Here is a 25,128-nt window from a genome sequence, read left to right on the forward strand (position 1 = left end):
TCAATACTTTGCTTAGAAGTTGTTTTGGCTGAATAGCCAATTTCATCTCTCATAAGTCCTACCTTCCATTGACGCTAGAACACAAGCACAATTCAGTCAAATTCTTTACTACTTTTAATAAGGATTGACTTTCCTCCAGTTTCCAGTGACATGTTACTCATTTTTGTCTGAAACCTCACCAGAAAGACCTTCATTCTCCATTCTTCTACCAACATTCTGTTCAAGATTACTTAGGCACTCTCTAAGAAGATTGAGGCTTTTTCTTCAGCTTTCTTCTTTTCTTTCTGAGCTCTTACCAGAATCTTCCTTAATGGTCTTCATGGTAGTGTAAGGTATTTTTTTTTATTATGCATTCAAAACTTTTTTAGCCTGTGCCCATTATCAGTTCTAAATCCACTTCTACATCTTTAGGTATTTGTTAAAGCAGAACATCTGCTCCTTGGTGACAATTTCTGTCTTGGCCTACAGTATTAAGAATACCATTGACTGGATGGCTTATAAACAACTGAATTTTTTTCTCACAGTTCTGGGTATTAATTCCATTCATGAGGGCTCTATCCTCATGATCTCTTCTAATCCTAATTATACTTCAAAGACCCTGCCTTGGTGGTAGAGTTTCCACATACAAATTTTGGGGAAATATAAGTGTTCAGTCCATAACATATGTATATACCACATCCTGTTTAACCTTTTATCCTCTGATAAACACTTGGATTGTTTCTACCTTTTGGTTACTATGAATAATACTGCTATGAACATGGAGTCAGATACTTCCTCGAGACCCTGTTTTCAATTCTTTTGGACCCAGAAGTGGAATTGATAATTATATAGTCATTCTGTTTTTAAGTTTTTGAGGAATGTCCATGCTCTTTTTGTAATGGTTGCACCATTTTACATTACCACCAACAGTGCACAAGAATTAAAATTTCTCCACATTCTCACCAACACTTGTTATTTTTTATTTTGCAGACAGTAGCCATTTTGGTGGATGTAAAGATTTATTCATTGTAGAAATTTCTGTCTTAAGCTATATGTCCATCTCTTTTTCCCTTTTAAGAATGCATATAACTGAATGAGAGTGATTTTATTATGTCTCATCACAGATCTATTCTAATTCACTTTTTAACCATTTAAGGACTAAAAATTTGCTTATTTTAGCAACATGTAACATACAATCTCATGCTGTCTGGTAAGAATTATAAAGCATACGTAATTAAAGCATATCTCCCCACTGCAACCAAGGAGGAACTTTGCAGACAACTGACCTGTGGGAAAGAACAGCCAAAACACAACAGCAGAGTGGCATACAGCATACATCAGCAACACTTCCTGAAGTGCCAGGCCCTGGATAGTGTGTAACCACTTCTTAATAAAGTATTACTCTCAGAAGCAGGAAATGTAACAAGCTTTCATAACATGTAAAAGACAGAAACCTAGACATAATGACAAGATAGAGGATTTCTCCCCAGAAGAAATCAAGAAGAAATCACAGCCAGGGATTTGCTCAAAATAGATATAAGCAATATATTTGAACATAAATTTAGAACAACATTTATAAGAATATTAGATGGGCTTGAAAGAAGCATAGAAGATACCAGAAAAACCCTGTTTGCAGAGATAAGTGACCTAAAAACTAGTCAAGACAAAATAAAAAAATGTTATAACTGAGATGCAAAACTGTCTGGGTATAATCACAATGAGGATGGAAGAAGTAGAGGATTGAATAGGTGATAGAGGAAATAAAGTTATGGAAAATAGTGAAGCTGATAAGAAAGAAAGATAACTATTAGATCATGAATGTAGACTTAAGGAACTCAATGATTCCATAAAGTGCAGTAATATCCATATTATAAGAGTCCCAGAAGACAAATAGCAGGAAAAAGGGGCAGAAGGTTTATTTGAACAAATTATAGCTGAGAACTTCCCTAATCTGGGGAAGGAAACAGGCCTTCAAGTTCAAGAGGCACAGAGAACTCCCCTCAAAAATAAAGAAAAACAAGTCAACACCAAGACATAGCATAGTGAAACTTACAAAATACTAAGATAGAGAATTCTGAAAGCAGCTAGGGACAAAAGTCCTTAACCTGCAAGGGTAGACACATAAGGTTAGTAGCAGACCTTTCCATAGAAACTTGTTAGGCCAGAAGAGAGTGGCAGGTTATATTCAACGTGCTAAGTGGGAAAATATGCAGCCAAGAATACTATATTCAGCAAAGCTGTCATTCAGAATAGAAGGGGAGATAGAGTTTCAAGACATGCAAAAACTAAAGGAGTTCATGAACACTAAAACCTCAAAGGGATCTCTTTGAGCAGGATAGAGAGGACCAAAGCAACAAAGACTAGGAAGGTACAGAGACAGTCTATGGAACAGTGACTTTACAGATAATACAGTGGCACTAAATTCATATCAATTAGTAATTACTCTGAATGTAAATGGACTAAATGCTCTAATGAAGAGACATAGGGTATCAGAATGAATAAAAAACCAAGACCCATCAATATGCTGTTTATGAGACTCATTTTAGACCCAAAGACACCTCTATATTGAAAGTGAAGGGGAGGAGAACCATCTATCATGCTAATAGAAATTAAAAGAAAGCTGGAGTAGCCATACTTATATCAAACTAGATTTTAAACCAAAGACTGTAATCATAGATGATTATATCATAATAAAGGGGTCTATCCAACAAGATCTAACAATTATAAGTATTTATGCCCCCAACTTGAAAGCAGCCAAATATATATATCAAATAATAACAAAGTTAAAGAAACTCATTGATGATAATACAATAATAGGAGGAGGAGTTTAACACCCCACTCACTGCAATGGGCAGACCATCTAGGCAGAAGATCAACAAGAAAACATCGGACTTGAATGACACACTGGAACAGATGGACGTAATAGATATATTCAGAGCATACAAACCTAAAGCAGCAGAATAGACATTATTCTCGAGTGTACATGGAACATTCTCCAGAATAGATCACATCCTGGGTCACAAATCAGTGACCCAGTACTCAATCAGTACAAAAATATTGAGATCATATCTTGCATATTGTCAGACCACAGTGCTATGAAACTTGAAGTCAACCACAAGAAAAAATTTGGAAAGCCCACAAATTCACAGAGGTTAAAGAACATCATACTAACGAATTAATGGGTTAACCAGGAAATTAAAGAAGACATAAAAAAATAGATACAAATGAAAATGAAAACATGACAGTCTAAAACTGGGATGCAGCAAAGGTGGTCCGAAGTGGGAGGTATATAGCAATATAGTCCTACCTCAAGAAGTAAGAAAAGTTGCAAATACATCACCCAATTTAATATCTAAAGGAGCTGGAGAAAGAACATCAAATAAAGCCTATAACTAACAGAAGGGAAATAAAAAGGATTAGAGCAGAAATAAATGTTATAGAAATAAAAAAAATAGAACATATAAGGATACTAGGAGCTGGTTCTTTGAAAGAATTAACAAAATTGATAAGCCCCTACACAGACTGATCAAAAAGAAAGGAGAAAGGATTCAAATAAATAAAATAATGAATATAAGAGGAGATATAACAACTAACACTGCAGAAATACAAACATTATAAGAGAATAATATGAGGAATTATAAGCCAACAAGTTGGGCAATATGGAAGAAGTAGATAAAAATCATAGAAACATATAAATTGCCAAAACTGAAATAGGAAGAATAGAAAACCTGAACAGACCCACAACCAGCCAGGAAATTGAATCAGTAATAAAAAATCTTCCAACAAATGAGTCCAGGGGCAATGGCCTCCCTGGGCAATTCTTCCAAACATTTAAAGAATTAATTAAATTAATACCTATTTACCTATTCTTCTGAGGCTCTTTCAAAAAATGGAAATGGAAGGAAAACTCCAAACTTATTCTACAAGGCCAGCATGACCTTGATTCCAAAACCAAAGAACCCACTAAAAAGGAGAACCACAGACCAATACTTCTTATGAACATGGATGCAAAATTCTTAAGAAGATACTAACTAATTGAATCCAATGGTACAATAAAAAGATTATTCACCATGATCAAGTGGGATTTATTTCTGTGCTTCAGAGATGGTTCAGTATCCACAAAATAATCAACTTGATATACCACATTAATAAAAGAAAGGGTAAGAACCATATGATCCTCTAAATAGTGGTAGAAAAAGCAATTGACAGAATGCAGTATCCTTTCTTGATAAAACCCCTCATGAAAGTAGAGATAGAAGGAAAGTACCTCAACATCATAAAGGCCATACAGAAAATCCACAGCTAATATCATCCTCAGTGGGAAAGACCTGAGAGCTTTTACCCTAAGGTCGAGAACAAGACAGGGATGTCTACTCTTACCACTGTTGTTCAATGTAGTACTAGAAGTCCTAGCCACAGCAATCAAGACAGTTCGATCTGGGCACAAGAACAGACACAGAGATCAATGGAACAAAATAGAGAACCTTGAAATGGATCCACAGCTATATGGTCAGCTAATCTTTGACAGAGCAGGAAAGACTATCAAATGAGAAAATGTCTCTTCAAGAAATGGTGTTGGGAAAACTACATAGTAACATGCAGAAAAGTGAAACTGGACCACTTTCTTACAAAAATAAATAAAAAATTAGAAATGGATGAAAGACCTAAATGTGAGACAAGCAACCACCAAAGTCCTGGAGGAGAACACAGGCAGCAACCTCTTTGATCTCAGTTATAGCAACTTCTTACTAAATTCGTCACCAGAGCCAAGGGAAACAAAAGTAAAAATGAACTATTGGGACTTCATCAAGATAAAGAGCTTCTGCATAGTGAAGGAGACAGTCAGCAAAACTAAGTCAATCTATGTGATGGGAATCCAAAATCTGTAAAGAACCTATTAAACTCAACACCCAAAAAAACCAAATAGTCCAGTTTGAAATGGGCAGAAGATGTGAGCAGATATTCCTCCAAAAAATAATATACAAGTGGTTAATGGACTACTAGGTATTTATCCAAAGAATACTAAGATTAAAATGCTGATTTGAAGGGGCATATGCACTCCAATGTTTATGCCAGCATTATCAACAATAGCCAAATTATGGAAAGAGCCCAATGTCCATTGACTGATGAATGGAGAAACAAGTGATATATATGTATATATGTGTGTGTGTGTATATATATATATATATATATATATATATATATATATGGAATATTACTCATTATATGGAATGTAATGGAATATAACCTATCAGAAAGAATTAAATACTGCCATTTGCAATGACATGATGGAAAAAGAGTGTATTATGCTAGGCAAAGTCAGTCAGAGAAAGACAAATATCATATGATTTCACTCACATGGAATTTAAGAAGCAAAACAGATGAACATAGTGGTAGGGAAGGAAAAATAAAATAATATAAAAACAGAGAGGGGGCAAACTATAAGAGATTCTTAACCACAGAGAACAAATAGGGTTGCTGGTGGGGAATTGGGTGGGAAGATGGGCTAATGGGTGATGGGCATTAAGAAGGGGACTTGTGATGAGCATTGGGTGTTGTACTAAGTGATGAATCACTAAGTTCTACTCCTGAAGCCAAACAACTGAAGCCACATATTCTATCTGTCTTCCGTCTGTAAGGGTGGCCTGATGACCCAATTCTGGACAATCAAATGCAAAGAGTATTCTCATGGAGAGCTTCTAGAAATGACTTTCCTCCCTGATAAAAGAAATGTGAGATCCTTTTATATTTTTGCACCCTAGCTACCCACTGTTCCTTTCCTATGATTATGATTCAATGTGGATGTGATACTTGGAATTATGCCATTACATTCAGGAGTAAAGAAGGATGCCAAATTCTTCTATTCAGTTTTATACTGAAGATCCTAGTCAATGCAGTAAGATAGAGAAATAAAGTTAAAAAATTAGAAAGGAAAAGAAAAAATTAATTTGCTATAGATATGATTGCTTTCATAGAAAACTAGAAAACATATGTAGACACATGATAGAACTAGTAATAGAGTTTTACAGGTTTTCTGGAATCAAGATTAACTGAAAAAAGATTATATAGCCAATATTAATCATAAAAAATTAATACATTTAACATTACATAATTAATTATAAAGTAATTAGGACTAACTAACAATTTTGTAGTGCTTTTAAAAAGGGGATAATTTCAAAATGTTTTTGAAGTATGTAAGACGAATAAAAGGACACAGGGTTTTGGAATTGAAATACTCATTTTAAAGACGCATCAATTTACTGCAAACTAATTTTTTTTTAATTAATTAATTTATTTATGATAGTCACAGAGAGAGAGAGAGAGAGAGAGTCAGAGACACAGGCAGAGGGAGAAGCAGGCTCCATGCACCGGGAGCCCGATGTGGGATTCGATCCCGGGTCTCCAGGATCGTGCCCTGGGCCAAAGGCAGGTGCTAAACTGCTGCGCCACCCAGGGATCCCACTGCAAACTAATATATATTTTCTATGCAATGTCTACTCAAACCCTAAAAGGATTTGTTGGGGGTCTTTACAGCTCCTCAGAAAATCAATGTGAAATTACACACAGAACAGATAAATGTTATGACTTTATAATAGAATACTGCAAAGGTCAAATGAATAAATGAGCCACAGTTTACACCTCAAAAACCTGACACTGAGTAGAAAAGTCAAGTTTCCAAATGGTGTGTAAGTTATGCCTTTAATGTAAAACTTGAAAATGAGGAATAGTCATAGATTTAAAAAAAATGCAGGATAATGATGAATACCAGGTTCAAGACAATGTTACCTCTGAGGAAAAAGAAGGGAAAAGGATAGGAGTGAAATCTATATGGGCTTAAATTGATTGAAGTATTTTATTTCTTAATCTGAGAGTCTATTACATGGATGTTTATTATACAATTTCTACAATTTTTGTATGCCTGAAATGTTTCATAATTATCTTTCTGTCTATGTGTATATTGTCCCTCATCTCTCTCTATCTACTCATCCTCATCTGCCTGTTGTCTGCCATCTGGAACATGCAGGACAAAATGGATAGTAGTTCTATGGATACTAGGTTATTCCCTTTACTTTGCTGAATATTTTAACATAAGAGTTTCTAAAAGATTATGCTCACTATGTGTGGATAATGGATCCGAGGAGTTAAGAAGAGGTACGAGGAACCATTGAGTCTTATTGTAGTAGCAGATGGAAGAAAATAGTGAATCTGAAAATTGTTTTGGAAGCCGAATGGCCATCTATGGAGACTACTTGAAAGTGTAGGGAAAGCTGGTATGAGGCTATTTCTCTTGTTTCTGTCATGAGCCTCCTAGTGGACAATAAAGTGACTTCTGTTGCTAGAGAATATATGTGAATAGTGCTGTTGATGATTGGGGCAACATGACCTCTTATTTATTGAATTTTAATATTCACAATTTATATTTCTTGCAACATTTCTTGATTTGTCATATACCCTAATAAGTACATCCTGAAGCTTTTGCTACGGAGTCCAACAGAAGGAATTTTCTGATGTTGCTTTGCTTCCTTCTGAAAAGTCCGACTTAAAATTTTCCATTTAAGGAAGTAAACTTTTTCAGATAGCATACTCACCATTTATACTGACTTGGCTGGCATGAGTTGCTATAGGAGAGAACCAGCACTTGGTCCTGCTTGTGGACAGTATGGGCTTTGGACTCTGGAGATGCTGACAGGATTGAAACAGTGCCTGCAGCCGAGAATCACCTGTTAGGAAAGGGATGTTGGATAAAGATGGTGGCTGGGCATTGCAGAATGTACTGACCTGTATACTGGAGAGGGCCCTAAAGCGGGCAATGTGCAATGCTTTCATTGCTGTTAAGAATTCAGGGGAAAAATGTGTATTACAGGCATTTTTTTTTTTTTTTTTTTACCCCAGCATGACTTCTGTGAATGCTGCCAATTGATCAGAACTTGCTGCATGTTGCTTTGTGGCCATTTGATTTCTGCACTATTCTGGATGTAGGATTAAAAAAAATTCTTGTACTTCATCAGTCATAGTAGATTGTACAACAAATAGTTCTTTCTCACTTTCAAAGTTATTTAAGATTTTGCCATAACACTGTTTATTGGTGCCTGATCAGATTCTTGGCCAGTAGCAGAAGCCAAAGCTTCTATCCTTACATTGCTGGTACTCATTGCTGTAACAGGGCATGAAAAAAGTTAATGGCTACCCTTAAGTATTATATTAATAAGCGAGTAAGTGAGGTCTTTTAAGAACAAAGGCTCAGCCTATAAGACATCCTAGGTTCAATTGTGTTTGTATTGATTGGACTTGTCACTTTTCCAATGTTGATTTCTTATGACTACATCCCTTATTCTGAATCATAAAAAGGTGAGTATATGTTTAAAACTAAAGTAAATGTAATTCTTAGTTTTGAGCAGTTTTGTAACATTTGTGGAGGAAATAGATAATCTTGGTAATTTGAGGGTTCATTTCAGTTAATAATAATTTTATTAAGATGTTTTATTCACTGAGACCAAATACAGATTACATTTTTCTTAGGTAGGTTCCAAGAATTCATCAGTGGAAAGCTGGAGAAAAAAAACAAAACAAATAATGAGATCTTGATAGCAAAATAGGCAAAGGTTCAAAGGCCAATCTATTCATTCCTTATATGAACATATACCTTCCACAAACTTCATACGAATAAAGTTTGCAAAATTATAGACAGGCATTTCAGGGGCAAGGTGTGGTTTCTGATTTGCATTCTCAGCAATCATGGCCAATGTCTATTTTGTTAAAGGGGAAACTTCAAGAACAGTTTATATTAGTATTTCAGGGCTTCAATTCTAGGTTATCAAGATAGTGAGGGAGCCTTACAGATCATTTGTTTTTATTCTGTTTATTATTAAAGACCCTTGCTTTTTAAAATACTTTTTCTTTTTTTAAGTTAAAATTCAATTAATGTATAATATTAGTTTCAGAGGTAGAGATCAGTGATTCATCAGTCTTATATAATACCCATTGCTCATTATGTCATAAGCACTCCTTAATGTCCATCACCCAGTTTCCCCATCCTCCCAGCCTCTTCCCCTCAGCAACTCCATTTGTTTCTGATGATTAAAAGTCTTAGGCTTTGTCTCCCTCTCTGATTATATCTTATTTTTTCCTCTCTTACCCTATGATCCTCTGTTTTCTTTCTTAAATTCCACATATAAGTGGGATCATATGATTGTCTTTAATTGACTTATTTCACTTGGCATAATACCCTCTAGTTCCATCCACACTGTTGCAAATGCCAAGATTTCATTTTGTTTGATGGCTGAGTAGTAGTCCATTGTATATATAGACAACATCTTCTTTATTCATTCATCTGTCCAATGGACATCTGGGCTCTTTCCATAGTTTGGCTATTGTGGACTTTGCTGCTATAAACATTGGGGTGCAGGTGCCCCTTCAGATCACTACTTATGTATCTTTGGGGTAAATCCCTAGTAGTTGGAATTGCTGGGTCGTAGGTAGCTCCATTTTCAACTTTTTGAGGAGCCATACTGTTTTCCAGAGTGGCTGCATCAGCTTGCATTCCCACCAACAGTGGGAATGCAAGTGCAACATTCCCCATTCTCCACATCCTTGCCAGCATTTTTGTTGTTTCCTGACCTGTTAGTTGTAGTCGTTCTGGCTGGTGTGAGGTGAATATCTCATTGTGGTTTTGATTTGTGGTTTTTCCCAGATGTTGAGCCATTTGTATGTCTTCTTTGGAGAAATGTCTGTTCATGTCTTCTGCTCGTTTCTCGGTTGGATTATTTGTTCTTTGGGTGTTGAATTTGATAAGTTCCTTATAAATTTTGGATACTGGCCCTTTATCTGATAAGACATTTGCAAATATCTTCTCCCATTCTGTCAGTTGTCTTCCAGTTTTGTCAACTGTTTCCTTTTCTGTGCAAAAGCTTTTTATCTTGATGAAGTCCCAATAGTTCGTTTTTGCCTTTGTTTCCCTTACCTTTGGTGATGTGTCTAGCAAGAAGTTTTTTTTTTTTTTTTTTTTTTTTTTAAGATTTTATTTATTCACGAGAGACCCAGAAAGAAAGAGGCAGAGACATAGGCAGAGGGAAGCAGGCTCCCAGGGCTCTGGGATCACACCCTGAGCCAAAGGCAGATGCTGAACGGTTAAGCCACCTAGGCATCCCTGTCTAGCAAGAAGTTGCAGCAGCTGAGGTCACAGAGGTTGCTGCTTATGTTGTCCTCTAGGATTTTGATGGATTCCTGTCTCACATTTAGTTAGGTCTTTCATCCATTTTGAATCTATTTTTGTGTATGGTGTAAGGAAATGGTCCAATTTTCCCAACACCATTTGTTCAAAAGACTGTCTTTTTTCCTGTAGATATTCTTTCCTGCTTTATTAAAGATTAGTTGGCCATAGAGTTGAGGATCCATTTATGGGTTCTCTATTTTGTTCTATTGATCTCTGTGTCTGTTTTTGTGGTAGTACCATACTACCATACTACCATAATCACTCTTAGTGATTACAACTTTGTAATAGAGCTTGAATCTGGCATTGTGATGCCACCAGTTTTGGTCTTGTTTTGCAACATACCTCTTGCTATTTGGGGCCTTTTCTGGTTCCATAAAAATATTAGGATTATTTGTTCCAGCTCTGTGAAAAAGTGGATGTATTTTGATATGGATTGCATTGAATGTATAGATTACTCCAGGTGGCATAGATGTTTTTAACAGTATTTGTTCTTCCAGTCCATGAGCATGGAATGTTGTACTATTTTTTTTTAAGATTTTATTTATTTATTCATGAGAGACACACACAGAGAGGCAGAGACATAGGCAGAGAGAGAAACTGACTCCCCACAGGGACCCTGATGTGGGAATCAGTTCCAGAACTCCAGGATAATGATCTGAGTCAGAGGCAGACACTCAACCACTGAGCCACCCAGGTCAGGTGCCCCTGTTTTTCCATTTCTTTGTGTCTGCTTCAATTTCTTTCATGAGTGCTTTATAGTTTTCTGAGTATAGATCCTTTGCCTCTTTGGTTAGGTTGATTTCTAGGTATCTTAGGGTTTTTGGTGCAATTGTAAGTGGGATCAACTCCTTAATTTCTCTTTCTTCTGTCGTATTGTTAATGTATAGAAATGCAACTGAGGGGATCCCTGGGTGGCTCAGCAGTTTAGCGCTTGCCTTCAGCTCGGCATGATCCTGGAGTCCCGGGATCGAGTCCCACATCAGGCTCCTGGCATGGAGCTTGCCTATCCCTCTGACTTTATCTATGCCTCTCTCTCTTTCTCTCTCTCTCCCCTCTGTGTGTGTGTGTCTTTCATGAATAAATAAATAAAATATTTAAAAAAAGAAATACAACTGATTTCTTTGCATTGGTTTTATATCCTACCATGTTGCCAGGATGGGGGTGGAGTCTTTTGAATTTTCCACATAGAGTATCAGGTTATCTGTGAAGAGGGAGAGTTTGACTTTGCTGATTCAGATTCCTTTTATTTATTCTCCTTTTATTTTGTTGTCTGATGATGAAGCTAGGACTTCTAATACTATGTTGAACAGCAGTGATGAGAGTGGACATCTTTGTCATGTTTCTGACCTTAGGGGAAAAGCTCTCAGTTTTTCCCCATTGAGAATGATATTTGCTGTGGGCTTTTTATATATGGCTTTTATTATATTGAAGTATGTTTCCTCTAACCCCACTGTGAAGAGTTTTTTTTTAAGGATTTTTAAATTCATGAGAGACACAGAGAGAGACAGAGATACAGGCAGAGGGAGAAGCAGGCTCCTTGCAGGGAGCCCGAAGTGGGACTTGATCCCTGGCCTGGGATCACTCGCTGAGCTGAAGGCAGATGCTCAGCCGCTGAGCCACCCAGGCGTCCCTGTGAAGAGTTTTACTCAAGAATTGATACTGTACTTTGTCAAATGCTTCTGCATCTATTGAGAGGATCATATGGTTCTTGTCCTTTCTTTTATTAATGTAGTGTATCACATTGCTTGACTTGTGAATACAGAATCACCTGGAAGCCCAGGAATAAATCCCACTTGGTCGTGGTAAATAATCCTTTTAATGTACTGTTGGATCCTATTGGGCAGTATCTTGGTGAGAATTCTTGCATTCATGCTCATCAGGGATATTTGGTCTGTTATTCTCCTTTTTGGTGGGGTCTTTCTCTGGTTTTGGGATCAAGGTAATCCTGACCACAAAGAAAGAGTTTGTAAGTTTTCCTTCCATTTCTATTTTTTTGAAATAGCTTCAGAAGAATAGGTATTAATTCTTCTTTAAATGTTCAGTAAGATTCCCCATGGAAGCCATCTGGTATAGGACTCATGTTTGTTGTGAGATTTTTGATGATTGCTTCAATTTCCTTGCTGGGTATGGGTTTGTTCAGGTTTTCTATTTCTTCCTGTTTCAGTTTTGGTTGTTTATACATCTCTAGAAATGCATCTATTTCTTCTAGATTCCCTAATTTGCTGGCATTGGTTGTTCATAATTTGTTCTTATAATTGTATTTTTTCAGTGTTGGTTGTGTTCTCTCCTCTTTCATTCATGATTTTATTAATCTGAGTCCTTTCTCTTTTCTTTTTGATAAGACTGGCTAGTGGTTTATTGATCTTATTAATTCTTGCAAAGAACCAGCTCTTAGTTTTGTTGATTTGTTCTACTGTTCTTTTGGTTTCTATTTCATTGATTTGTGCTCCAATCTTTATTATTTCTCTTCTCCTGCTAGCTTTAGGCTTATTTTCTGTTCTTTTTCTAGCTCCTTTAGGTGTAAGGTTAGGTTGTGTATTTGAGGCCTTTCTTGTTTCTTAAGAAAGGCTTGTGTTGCTATATACATCCCGTTAGATTGCCTTTGCTGCATCTCAAAGGTTTTGAACCTTGAGGTGTTTTCATTTACATTTGTTCCCACGAATTTTTAAAATAATTCTTTAATTTTCTGGTTGACCTATTCATCCTTTAGTAGGATACTCGTTAGCCTCCATGTACTTGAGTTTTTTCCAAATTTCTTCTTGTGATTGAGTTCCAGTTTCAAAGCATTATGGTCTGAAAATATGCAGAGAATGATCCCAATCTTTTGGTACTGGTTGAGACCTGATTTGTGACTTAGTATGTGGTCTATTCATAGAATGTTCCATTTGCGCTTGAGAATAATGTGCATTCTGTTGCTTTTGGATGAAATACTCTGACTCTTGTCTATTAAGCTCATCAGGTCCATTGACCAGTGACTTTATTTCAAAGCCCTTGTTGATCTTCTGCTTAGATGGTCTGTCTATTGCAGTGAGTAGGGCATTAAAGTCTCTTACTGTTACTGTATTATTATCGATGTGTTTCTTTAATTTTGTTATTAATTGATTTCCTTTATATAATTGGCTGCTTCCTTGTTCAGTGTATAAATATTTACAACTGTGTGATCTTGTTAGATAGACCCTTGAATTATGATATAGTTTCCTTCCTCATCTCTTATTACGACTTTTGGTTTAAAATCTTAAGTCTGATATAAGGATCACAACCCCAGCTTCCTTTTAATGTCCATTAACATGATAAATGGTTCTTTACCCCCTCACTTTCAATATGGAGGTGTCTTTGGGTCTAAAATGAGCCTCTTGCAGACAGCATAGAGATGGGTCTTGCTTTTTTATCCAGTCTGATACCTGGTGTCTTTTGATTGGGGCATCTAGCCATTTAAATTCAGAGTAACTATTGAAGGATATGAATTCAGTGCCATTATATTACCTGTAAAGTCACTTTTTCTATATATTTTCTCTGTTCCTTTCTGGTCTGTGGTACTTTTGGGCTCTCTTTGCTTAGAAGTTCCCTTTTAATATTTCTTGCATGACTGGTTTAGTGATCACAAATTCTTTTAGTTTCTGTTTATCCTGGAAGCTTTTTATTCTCCTTCTATTTTGAGTGACATCCTAGCTGGATAAAGTATTCTTGGCTGCATATTTTTCTCACATAGTTCACTGAATATATGGTGCTAGTCCTTTCTGGCCTGCCAGGTCTCTGTGGATAGGTCTGCTGCCAGTCCAGTGTTTCTATCCTTGTAGGTTATTGTCCTGAGCTGCTTATTAGGATTTCCTCTTTGTCTCTGAGATTTCTAAGTTTCACTATGATATATTGGAATGTTGACCTATTTTTATTGATTTTGAGGGTGGTTCTCTGTGCCTCCTGGACTTGAATGAGTATTTCCTTTCCCAGATTACAGAAGTTTTCCACTATAATTTGCTCCAATATACCTTTTGTCCCTCTCTCCCTCTTTTCCTCTTCTTCTGGGATCCCAGTTATTCTAATATTGTTTCATTTTATGATATCACTTATCTCTCAAATTCTCCCCTCATGATCCAGTAGTTGTTTATCTTTCTTTTTCTCAGTGTATTTATTCTCCATCATTTTGTCTTCTGGATCATGATGTCTCTCTTCTACCTCATTTTTTTTCTTCTGCCTCATTTATCCTAGCAGTTAGAGCCTTTCTTCTTATTTCATCTCATTATTAGCCTTTTTGACTTTTCTTAAAAAGATTATTTATTCATGAGGGACACAGAGAGAGAGAGAGAGGGAGCAGAGACACAGGCAGAGGGAGAAGCAGACTCCATGTAGGGAGCCTGACACAAGGCTTGATCCCAGGATCCCAGGACTCCAGGATCATACCCTGGGCCAAAGGCAGACACTAAACCACTGAGCCACCCAGGGATCCCAGCATTTTTTATTTTGACTTGATTAGATTTTATTTCTTTTATTTCTCCAGAAAGGGATTCTCTAGTGTCTTCTATGCCTTTTTCAAGCCCAGCTAGTTTCTTTATAATTGTTACTCTAGGGGCACCTGGGTGGTTAACCACCTGCCTTAGGCTCTGGTCATGATCCCTGGGGTCCTGGGATTGAGACCCACATGGGACTCCCTGCTCAGCAGGGAGTCTGTTTCCCTCTGCTCCTCCTCCTTGCTTGTGCACATGCTCTTTCTCTCCCTCAAATAAATAAATAAAATCTTTTAAAAAATAATTGTTATTCTGAACTCTAATTCCAGCATCTTATGTGCATACTGGTTATATCCCTGGCAGTCAGTACTACTTCTTGTTCTCTCTTTTGAGGTGAGTTTTTACATCTTGTCATTCTGTCTAGAGAACAGATGAATAAGAGAAAAATCCTAACATGACAAGAATGACCCCAGAAAAATATACACTAAACAAATGAGAAGAGCCTCCAAACTGAAAAAATAAAAGTGAAAAAGAAGTATAATTAGACAGGTGGACAAAACAGAGTAATACACTGTGTGTATTTTGGTCTGTTAGGAAACTAAGAGACTAAATAAATAAATAAATAGAAAGAAAGAAAGAAAGAAAGAAAGCAAGCTAGAGACCAGAACTGTAAAGAAACAAAAAACTATATATGTACGAAAATAAAGTTAAATACAATGACAGGACAGAATGTAACTGTAAAAATGAAAATTAAAAGACAAAATACCCAGAATATAAACAGGTGAACAGAACAGAGCAAAAAACTATATCCTGAGTATATTTTGTTCAGTTGGTTAGAAGAAACTACATCTCAAAATTGTAAAGAAAGAAAAACTTCTGTACACAAAAATAAAATTAAATACACTGAAAGGATAGAATGTAAAGATGAAAGTTCAAAAAGACTGAAACAACAAAAAACAACAAAAGAGAATATGATCAGACAATTGAACAGTTATACACTAGATTCTGAGTATATTTCTGTCTATTTGTTAGAAGAAACTCTCAAACTTGTAAAGAAAGAAAAATTTATACATATTCTAAAATAAAATGTAGTAAAACGATAGAATGTAATGTAAAACTTAAAATTTAAAAAGACTTAAAAAGAAGTTGATATTTGTTGAAAAAGGAAAGAAAAAAATTAAAATTGAAAGACTAAAGAATCATGGGAAAAATCCCATGAATTCTTTATTTTATTTACCTTAGTGCTGAAGTTTTGTAATTCTTTATAATGGGTAAACTTAGTCTTAGCTGATGTTGTTGCTGGTCTTCTGGGGGAGGGGCCGGTTCCACTGATTCTCAGGTGTCTTTGCCCCAGGGCGGAATTGCACTGCCCTTGTCAGGGAGCAGGCTAAGTAATCAGCTCCAGATTGCTCCAGGTGGCTTTTATTCCCTAAAAGTTTTAGAGAATGAGAGTGAAAATTGTAGCCTCCCAATCTCTAGCCTCAACCTGAAAGCCCAAGGCCCCACTCCTCAGTGCACCCTCAGGGAAAAGCAGTTAATCACCCCACAGTCTCCCTGGTCTCCATCCGCACTCCATGCTCACCCAGCCTTTGACAGAGCATTTCTCAGGTACTTGACCCCTTTTCAATTCCCCAAATCCTGCAGAATCCAGGGGCTCACACCCACTCTGCTCCTCCTGGGGGTGGGAGTTGAGGTTGGGGGTTGTCTCCTGTTGGTTCTGCCACATTCAGCCTCTGCTTGCGAACAGTCACCCGATGGTGCCATGGTTCAAGGTTTATGGCAGCCCCAAGCTGAGAACCCACTCTTGGGCTCACTGATTGCAGCTGGCTTCCTGATCTCATGCCTGGGAACTGTGCCACACTCAGGTACCCCTGTACGACCCTGAGGATCCTGAGTCCACACTGTCTCATCTAAGATTCTGCACCACTTCACCACTTGAGCCCCTTTCAGGCTGGGAAGTCCCTAACTGGAGCAGACTTCTGAAAGTTCTGATTTTGTGCTCCACTGCTGTATCACTTTCTGGGGCCTGCTGCCAGAGGCTCCCTCCCCCTGGGGTCTGTCTTCCGGGGTATCACCTCAGATTCACTTCTCCACCTCTCCTACCTTGCAGAAAGTGGTTGCTTTAGTAATTGTAGAGTTGTAGCTATTTTCTTCTATCTCTGGTTGACTTAACAGGTGTTCAGAATGATTTGATAGCTATCTAGCTGATTTCCTGGGAGCAGACAAAACTAAGATCTCCTACTAAGAGAGTAGAGATCTCTTACTCCTCTGCCATCTTGGACCTCTTGTACTAAGACTCCTGCTTTTTTCTTCTACTGATTTCACACATTCCTGGGTGCAGTCAGGTACTCTTTTATTAAAATTTTTTTAAAATTTTTATTTATTTATGATAGTCACACAGAGAGAGAGAGAGAGAGAGGCAGAGACACAGGCAGAGAGAGAAGCAGGCTCCATGCACCGGGAACCCAACGTGGGACTCAATCCTGGGGTCTCCAGGATCGCGCCCTGGGCCAAAGGCAGGCGCCAAACCGCTGCGCCACCCAGGGATCCCCAGTCAAGTACTCTTAATGTTGTTTGTACTTCTGGAAAAAGCACAACTTTACAAAAAGTAATTTCTCGGACTCCTCCCTATCTCATTTTTAAAATCACAGTCTCACAACTGCTAGGCTTTTCTGCTGCCTTTACCTTATATATAGTTTGTTCTTCTAGAGCACTTTTTCATCGTTGGCACTACTGTTTTAGAGCTGGAGAATTCTTTGTTTTTGAGGCTTGTCCTGTGCATTGTAGGATGCTTGGCAGCATCCCTCATGTCAGTTTTACCGGATGCTAGTAGTACTTCCCTGCGCAATTGAGACAACCAAAAATGTCTCCACATCTTACCAATGTCCCCTGAGGGGCAAAATTTTCCTCAATTAAAAACAATTGTTCTAGAGATGTTTATATAGGTTCCCCAAAGGGAAAAACAATGGTGAAAGACTATAATTCTGCAACCTTACATGTGTTTGGATTAGATTTTCATGCAGGTAGACATATTTGAGAGTTATCCTAAAGAATTCATGAGAGGGAACCTCTTTTTACAGAAGCATCATTCTGTCACAGGACTTACTTTCTGTGTTCTGACCCTGACAGCAGTATCAATTCATAGATTACCTTTCTATATTAGGTGCTGAAAATATTAGTATGAATTAAAACTGATTTCTACTCAAAAGAAGTAGGCACTCCAGGGACTGTTGCTAAATCCTGACCAAAATGAAACTTAACATAAATCAACATTAACTGCGGACCCTACCTTTTAACAAACACTATTGGCTTTCATTAATGAAAGACACCGCATTATATATATTCATTCCTATGCATAAGAATCTGCCTTACTCTGCTATTCTCGTATCATTATTAAAAGATGAATAATACCCAGAGAGGTAGTTAAAACCACTTAATTGACATATGAATAAATGAAATGTTCAATTAAGAGGGCCAAATGCCAGGGATTTGAATTAGTTTAGTGCTTTTATATGACTTGACATGATGCATTAATGGTGACTAACATTTACAAAAAATGTGCTGCTTTATATGACACAGGGTTAATAGTTAAGCTTTGGCTTGAAACACTTAATTCTATTGTCACTTTATATTTTCATGTTTTGTTCATTGCTTAAATTCATACAGAATAAGTCCTTATTTTAGTAAACATTTCCCATTTTATGATCTTCTAAGGCTTTATTATTTACTGATGCTCTCATTAGATGCCATATATTTTAGTATACTGTGCAGCTGCTAGATTGAGATGATTTCTTAATTGGCATTTTTCACCTTTCTTGTGGCTGGCACAAATTAAGATTCTACTGTGCTTATCAGGAATAAGCTGATAGCTTGTGATATCTCTGTAGATCTTAAAAATTATCAGCCATAAACTCATTTATTGTCTAATCAAGTAAATTGGACAGCTTCTATCACTGACTGAATTTTCTGGTTTTTTTTTTTGTGAAATTAATAATAATAAAAGACTACTAATAAAAATCAAGCATACTAATGCATAATACAAATTTTTTTTGTTCTTATTTGTTCTACTGGTCACTCCTCCCACTACCTATTTCAAAAAGTTATCTAAAATAGAAACCTAGTGCTTTGAATGTTTTGGAAAATATTCCTTTAAAAGAGAAAAGCCTGGGCAGCCCGGGTGGCTCAGCGGTTTAGTGCCGATTCTGGAGACCCAGCTGGATCCAGTCCCACCTCAGGCTCCTTGCATGAAGCCTGCTTCTCCCTCTGCCTGTGTCTCTGCCTCTCTCTCTCTCTCTCTGTGTGTGTGTGTGTCTATCATGAATAAATAAAAATAAAAAGAGCCTTTATTTTGATGCATATGTATTTAGATTTATTTGAATTGCTGAATATAAGAATATGGATGGAATTATATTATTTAGAACAGAATAGTGATTTTATGGGTAATTTAGCAATGTGCCTTCATTTTTCATGGAAGGATGTGGAAATTCAGGGGTTAAATTATTGAAAGGTCTCTCAGATAGGAAGAGGCAAAGTAAGCATAAAAATATAGATAATAATACAGAATTACTAATTCTGGGTCTAGTGGCATTGGTTTTCTAGCATATGATCTTTCTATATGAACTTCAGAATTATTTTTTTCTAGTCATATAATTATATGATTTAGAAGTTGAGGATGAAGAAGGCTAAGATATTCTTTCATCCACAGCCAAAAGTTTTGTATATGTTTCAAGGGTTGTTTTAATGGTCTCCTGCCATTTGGAGACTCACCATAAACATCATAAGTACAACTGAACACATGTGAGTTGTATGATCTCATTGTTCTACTTGAATCAGATTTCTTTCTGTTTCTATAGGTGCATCTTTTTGGATTTATATAAAAAGGATACCTTTAGCATTGTTCATATAAATGAACAATATAAATATATAAACAATATAAAAGGCATTTGGTCCTCTTAATTGAACAAAATATTAAAAAGTAAAATGATTTGATTTTATGTATTGAGTTTTTTTTATAGGTAGGAACAAAAATATTACTGCTATAATAAATGCAATGTTGCAGAAATGAGTATTGTTTTCTTATGATAGATGTTCAGTATAAATTCAGGAGATACCAATTTACCATAGTGATCATTCCTATAGAAAATAATTCAATCTGTCATAATTTAGTAACATGAGTGACAATCGAGAGATTGTTTATATATAGTAGATGTGAAAAGTCTCTCACTGTAGTTATGACTTATATTTCCATAATGAGAAATAATATTGAGCATCTTTTTAGGTGCTTTTGGCTATTTGTATATCTTCTTTTCAAACCCCATGCCTATTTTTAAATTAGTTTATTTCATTCCTAGATATATTTCCAAGAGAAATGAAAAGACTATCCTTTCTCCTTTGAATAGCCTGTGCTTCTTTGCCAAAAATCTATTGTCCATTTTTATAGGGGTCTATTATGGCTTCTCTAATCTGTTTCATTGTGTTATGGTATATTCTTTTGTCAGTACCACACTGTCTTGATTATTGTAAGTTTATACTAAATGCTGAGGTTAGTGTCAGTCCTCTGACTTTATTTTTCTTCAATGTTGTTGACTATTTTTGGTCTTTTGCCTGTTCATATAAACTTCAGAATTAATTTGTCAATATTGACAAAGTCATTTGCTAAAATTTTGATTCAGATTGCATAGAATTTATAGGTTAAAGTGGGGAGAAATGACATTTAACAATATGAGTCTTCCTATTCATGAGCATGGAATACCTATCCATGTATTTAAATCTTTGATTTCTGTCATTAGAGACTTGTAGTTTTCCTTGTATATATCATATACATATTTTGTTAGCTTTTTACTTAAGTATTTAATGCTTTTTTGTGTGCTAATGTAAATTATGTTTTTTAATGTCTGATTTTGATTGTTCAGTGGTAGTATATGGGAACACAGCTGACTTTTTTGTACATTGACCTTATACTCTGCAGTTCTGCTGTAATTGCTTATTCCAAGATTTTTTTGTTGTTAATGATTCTTTGGGATTTTCTACATAGACCATCATGTCATCTGTGAAAAGACAATTATATTTTTTCCTTCTAAATATCTTCCTTCCTTCCTTTGTCTTATCTCATCTTGTCTTTTTGCATTGGTTAGGATTTCCAGTACAATGGGAAAAATGAGTAGTGAGTAAGGACACTCTAGCTTTACTCCCAGTCTTAGGCGGACAGCATCTGGTTTCTTACCACCAAGTGTGATGGTAGGTGTATGGCTGGTTATATATATAGACATATATATATATATATATATATATATATGGATATGTCTATATATCTCTCTATATATATAGATATATATAGAGAGAATTCTTTTTATCAAGTTGAGGAGGTTTTCCTTTATTCCTAGTTTTCTTAAGAGTTTTTATTGTGAATGGATGTTAGATTTTGTCAAATGCGTTTTTCTGAATCTCTTGATTCTTTTTTAGCCTGTTGTGATAGATTACAAATTTGATTTTCAAATGTCAAACCAATTTTGCATACCTGAAATAAATCTCATGTGATTGTGGTGTATAGTTATTTTTTATACATTGTCGGATTTGATTTGCTAATATTTTGTTGAGTATGCATCTGTGTTCATGAGACTTCTGTATAAATACTTTGTGGCTTTAATTTTATATAATTTTAACTATGACCTTAGTCAACTTGCAAATAACACTGTACCAGTTTACATGTAGTGCAGGAACTTTATAGAGTATTGCTGGTTCCTCCTTTCTGTTTCTGTGACCTTGCTATAATTCATTTCACATATCCATATGCTTTCATGACCTGAAACATTGGTACTATTAGTGCTTTATATAAACAATTATCTTTTAAGTCACTTATGAATAACAACAATATAATAAGACATTGTATTATTTTACCTCTTCATTTCATTATGTGGTTCCCACTTTCTGATCTGTGTTATTTTTCTTCTGCTTGAGGAACTTCTTTTAACATATCTTGCAATACAAGACTGTTAATTCCTTCAGTCTGTGTTTTAGAAAATCTTGATTTCTTCAGTTTTGAAGAGTGATCTCACTGGATATATAATTCTAGGCTTGGTGGTTTTTCTTTTTTCTTTCAGCACTCTCTTGCTTGCATGGTTGATGAGATATTATTCACAGTAGTTGTTATTCTTGTTCCTCTATAGATAAGGTTCTCCTCCTTGCTTCTTTCATGATTTTGTCTCTCTCTCTCTCTCTTTTTTTTTTTGTAATTTAAATATGATATGTCCAAGTGACTTTTTTTTTTTTTAAATCCTACCCTGTATTCTTTGAGCTTCTTAAGCTTTGGTTTGCCTTCTGTCTATAATTTTGAAAAATTCTTGGTCATTATTATGTATAAATGTTTTTTTCTACTAAATTTTCTCTTTATTCTTCTTCTGGCATTTTATTCTGTTTATGGTAAACCTTTGATACTATCTTAGAGTTCTTGGATACTTTGTTCTGTTTTTTTTTTTTTCAAATTCTTTTTTTTTCTCTTTCTGTTTTAATTTGTGAAGTTTCTTTTGACTTGTCTTCAAGATAATGGATTCCATCCTTGTTCCTTTCAGGTCTACTGATGAGCCCATCAAAAATGCATTTTTTATATTGTTACATTGTTTTTATTTCTAGCATTTCATTTTGAATTTTAGAGTCTCCATCACTCTGCTCACCTTACCCATTTGTTCTTGTATTTTGTCCAGTTTTCCTATTAGATCCCTTGACATTTTAATAAGACTTACTTTAAATTTTCTCTCTGATAATTTTAATATCTAAAACACTTCTGGTGCTAATTTTGGAAGTTTATGAGTTTTTTTTAGATTCTGTTGTTTTGTTTTTGCCTTTTGGCATGACTTGTAATTTTTTTTTTTTTTTGTTAGCACTTGAACATGTTGTATCAGAGAATAGTACCTGAGTAGATGGGCCTTTAGTGTGAGGATTTCTGTTGATGTAGGAGTTGGCCTGTATTTAATGTTTGTTGTAGCTCTAAGTGCTAGAGGCTTTGGCTTGTTTTTATATCTTTTTGACTTAGGACTTCCCTAAGTATTCCTCCCTCCTCAGAGGGATTCTGTACTATTCTGCTCCTTCAGCCATAATCCACTCTTGTTATACTAGATCTCTGATGTAGTGATAAGGTGTTGGGGATAGGAAATGTTCTATAATCTTTTCATTATATTTCAGGGTTTTAGTGGGCTCATGGGGCTGTGTTTCTGAAAAGGGTTAGCTCCCTTTTACTCTCACCTCCCTATTCCTTTCCATGGCAACAACATTCTCTTGGTTTGCATAGAACCAACAGAACTTTCTGTTTACTTGAGGCTGTAACCCCTGTGGACCAATTATTTTTTTTTTTAACCTTAGTTGAGATAGAGGCAAGAGGGGGCTGAGTTGGGAGGAATTCCTTCTTTCCAGCTGAAATGAGGCTCTTGTCAAATCTTTTCACTCAGAGAGCAGGCCTTTGTTATAAAGGAGGTTCTGGGCTTATTTCATAAATAATCTCTTCTCCCCCTGCCAGAGCCACAAGGGAATCTTGTGTTTCCACTGTGAGAACCTAGCAGGATTCCTGGAGGTAAAGACCACAAAAATGTGAAGCCCTCCTAAGATTGCAGCACCAAGATTGTATTCTAAAGCTAATTTATACTCAACATTCAGCTGCTCATCAAAGTTACCATTTATGTGTTCCTACCAAGTTCTGGTTCCAGTGGCTTCTTCTCCAGGGAAGCAAATCTCAGCTCTGATTCTGGATGTTCCTATCTCTCTGGATAGGAGGTGGCAGTTTACCCTGAGACCTCACATCTCTGCCGAGTGCAAGAAAAGTCATTGATTTTTCAGTTCTCCACCTTTTCCTGTTGTAAGGGTGGAGTGGGAGTGATAATTTCCAAGCTCCTTACAGACTAGGGCTGAAACTTGTCCTGTCATGCCATTTCTCCTCAGTGTCTTTAGATATATTTCTCCATTTATTCTAGAATACAGTTTCTAAATTACCTTTTAGAAGCCACCTCAGATATCATCTCAGTGAAATCTCCTTCATTTTCCTGTCCACCCTTTACCCCAGAAGGCTTAGGTATGTTTTCCCGTGGCTCCCAGAATATCTAAAATATTAGAATACATTTACTTGTACTTGTTTTTACTATGATATGTGTTTGTATCTTTCATTTTGCCTTGTGAATTTTAATTCATCTCTGTATCTCAAGTGTTAGGATACATGACAATACATAGTTTACTTTTCAATCAGTATTTAATATGAAGTATAAGGCTTAATTTTCTGTGTCCCTCCATGGTTACAAAACCAGCTTCTCCATGATTTTTGGTCAAATTAATCATAACTCAGTATGGCATAAGGAAGTTTCATTCACTTGGATATCTGTATTCCTTTCAGCTAAAGCCTTATTAGCTATATTGATAGCTGCTTTAGGCTATGACAAATATTTGACACGAGGACAACTGAACTTATATTCCTATTCTTTCTTCTATCTTAGGTGATAGTCAAAAAAGATTGAAAAATCATCAAGTGGAAGGTTTTATTATAACACAAGTAGTTTAAGGAAAGATATGGTGAATTTTTTGAAATATGGCATTTATTTGTAATATAATTTATAGTGCAAGCTGTTACAGATCATATGGTTTTATGTAAAGCTCATTTTTTTAGTTGCATATATCTCTTCCTGAGTATAATGGGATTTCTTTGTGATAAAGACTGTGTTTTATCTTACATTTTTCTTGTAAAGGACCAAATAGAGTGACATATGGAAATTAGACACTCAGCGAGTCACTTTCATAAGTGGACATTAATCAATTAGCTTAATGTTCAATATAAGCTACTTTTTCATGAGCACTATCATAAAATTATTACTGTAAATGCCATCTAACATTTGAAACTCTGTTAGATGTCTTTATGTTAAGTAAGACAAGCCCTCTGACCTGCTAATAACTAGCTCTAAATAGAATGTCAGTTTCTGAATCTGTGGATCAGGAACGTCATTTAGAAACATGGGAGCATGACAGGCTTTATTGTAAAACACTGTGGGTGTGTTATCCATATATATATGTCCTCCTATATTAAACCTCTCAATTAAAAAAAAAAAACCTCTCAATTGTTTCACAAATAAAAGCAGTGCTTTCAGAGGATCTGCCAAAAGATGACAATTTGAATTATTTATGGATGATTTAGATTCTGGGGTAATTTCCTGCTTGAATATTTCATGTAATTGACTGTAAATATGAAAGTAGAGAGGATTGTTGGGCTGATTTTTTTTCTCATTTTGAAATGAATCCATGCTTTTTCAGATTATATAACTTCCCTTAGGAATATCATGGAAATGAATGGATTGGATTGCTACATACAGTGACTGGAAGCTGCAGTTAGATAATGTTTTAAGTTTTTATTATTTTTTACGTTTTAGTATTTGCTTCTGTTTGTCTCTATTCTAATTTCCATCATTCAGGACTACCTGTCATTCATCTGTTTCCAGCAAGTTAGCAATATTGTAGGAAGATTCA

General features: G+C 35.9%; 2 long non-coding RNA genes across 2 annotated transcripts in view; one reads left to right on the top strand and one right to left on the bottom strand.

Moving 5' to 3' along the window:
• LOC112672544 (uncharacterized) overlaps window positions 1–25,128 on the top strand; it is a 246,685-nt gene that overhangs the window by 46,838 nt on the left and 174,719 nt on the right. The window lies entirely within an intron of this gene.
• Window positions 8,425–22,895, bottom strand: LOC112672553 (uncharacterized). The gene is made up of 3 exons (XR_003144355.3): window positions 21,532–22,895; window positions 15,872–16,063; window positions 8,425–8,528 (listed from the first exon to the last, which is right to left on the bottom strand). It is a non-coding gene; the product is annotated as an uncharacterized LOC112672553 (long non-coding RNA).

The sequence above is a fragment of the Canis lupus genome, chromosome 10 (genome assembly GCF_003254725.2).
Source record: "Canis lupus dingo isolate Sandy chromosome 10, ASM325472v2, whole genome shotgun sequence".
In the NCBI taxonomy this organism is placed as follows: Eukaryota; Metazoa; Chordata; class Mammalia; order Carnivora; family Canidae; genus Canis; species Canis lupus.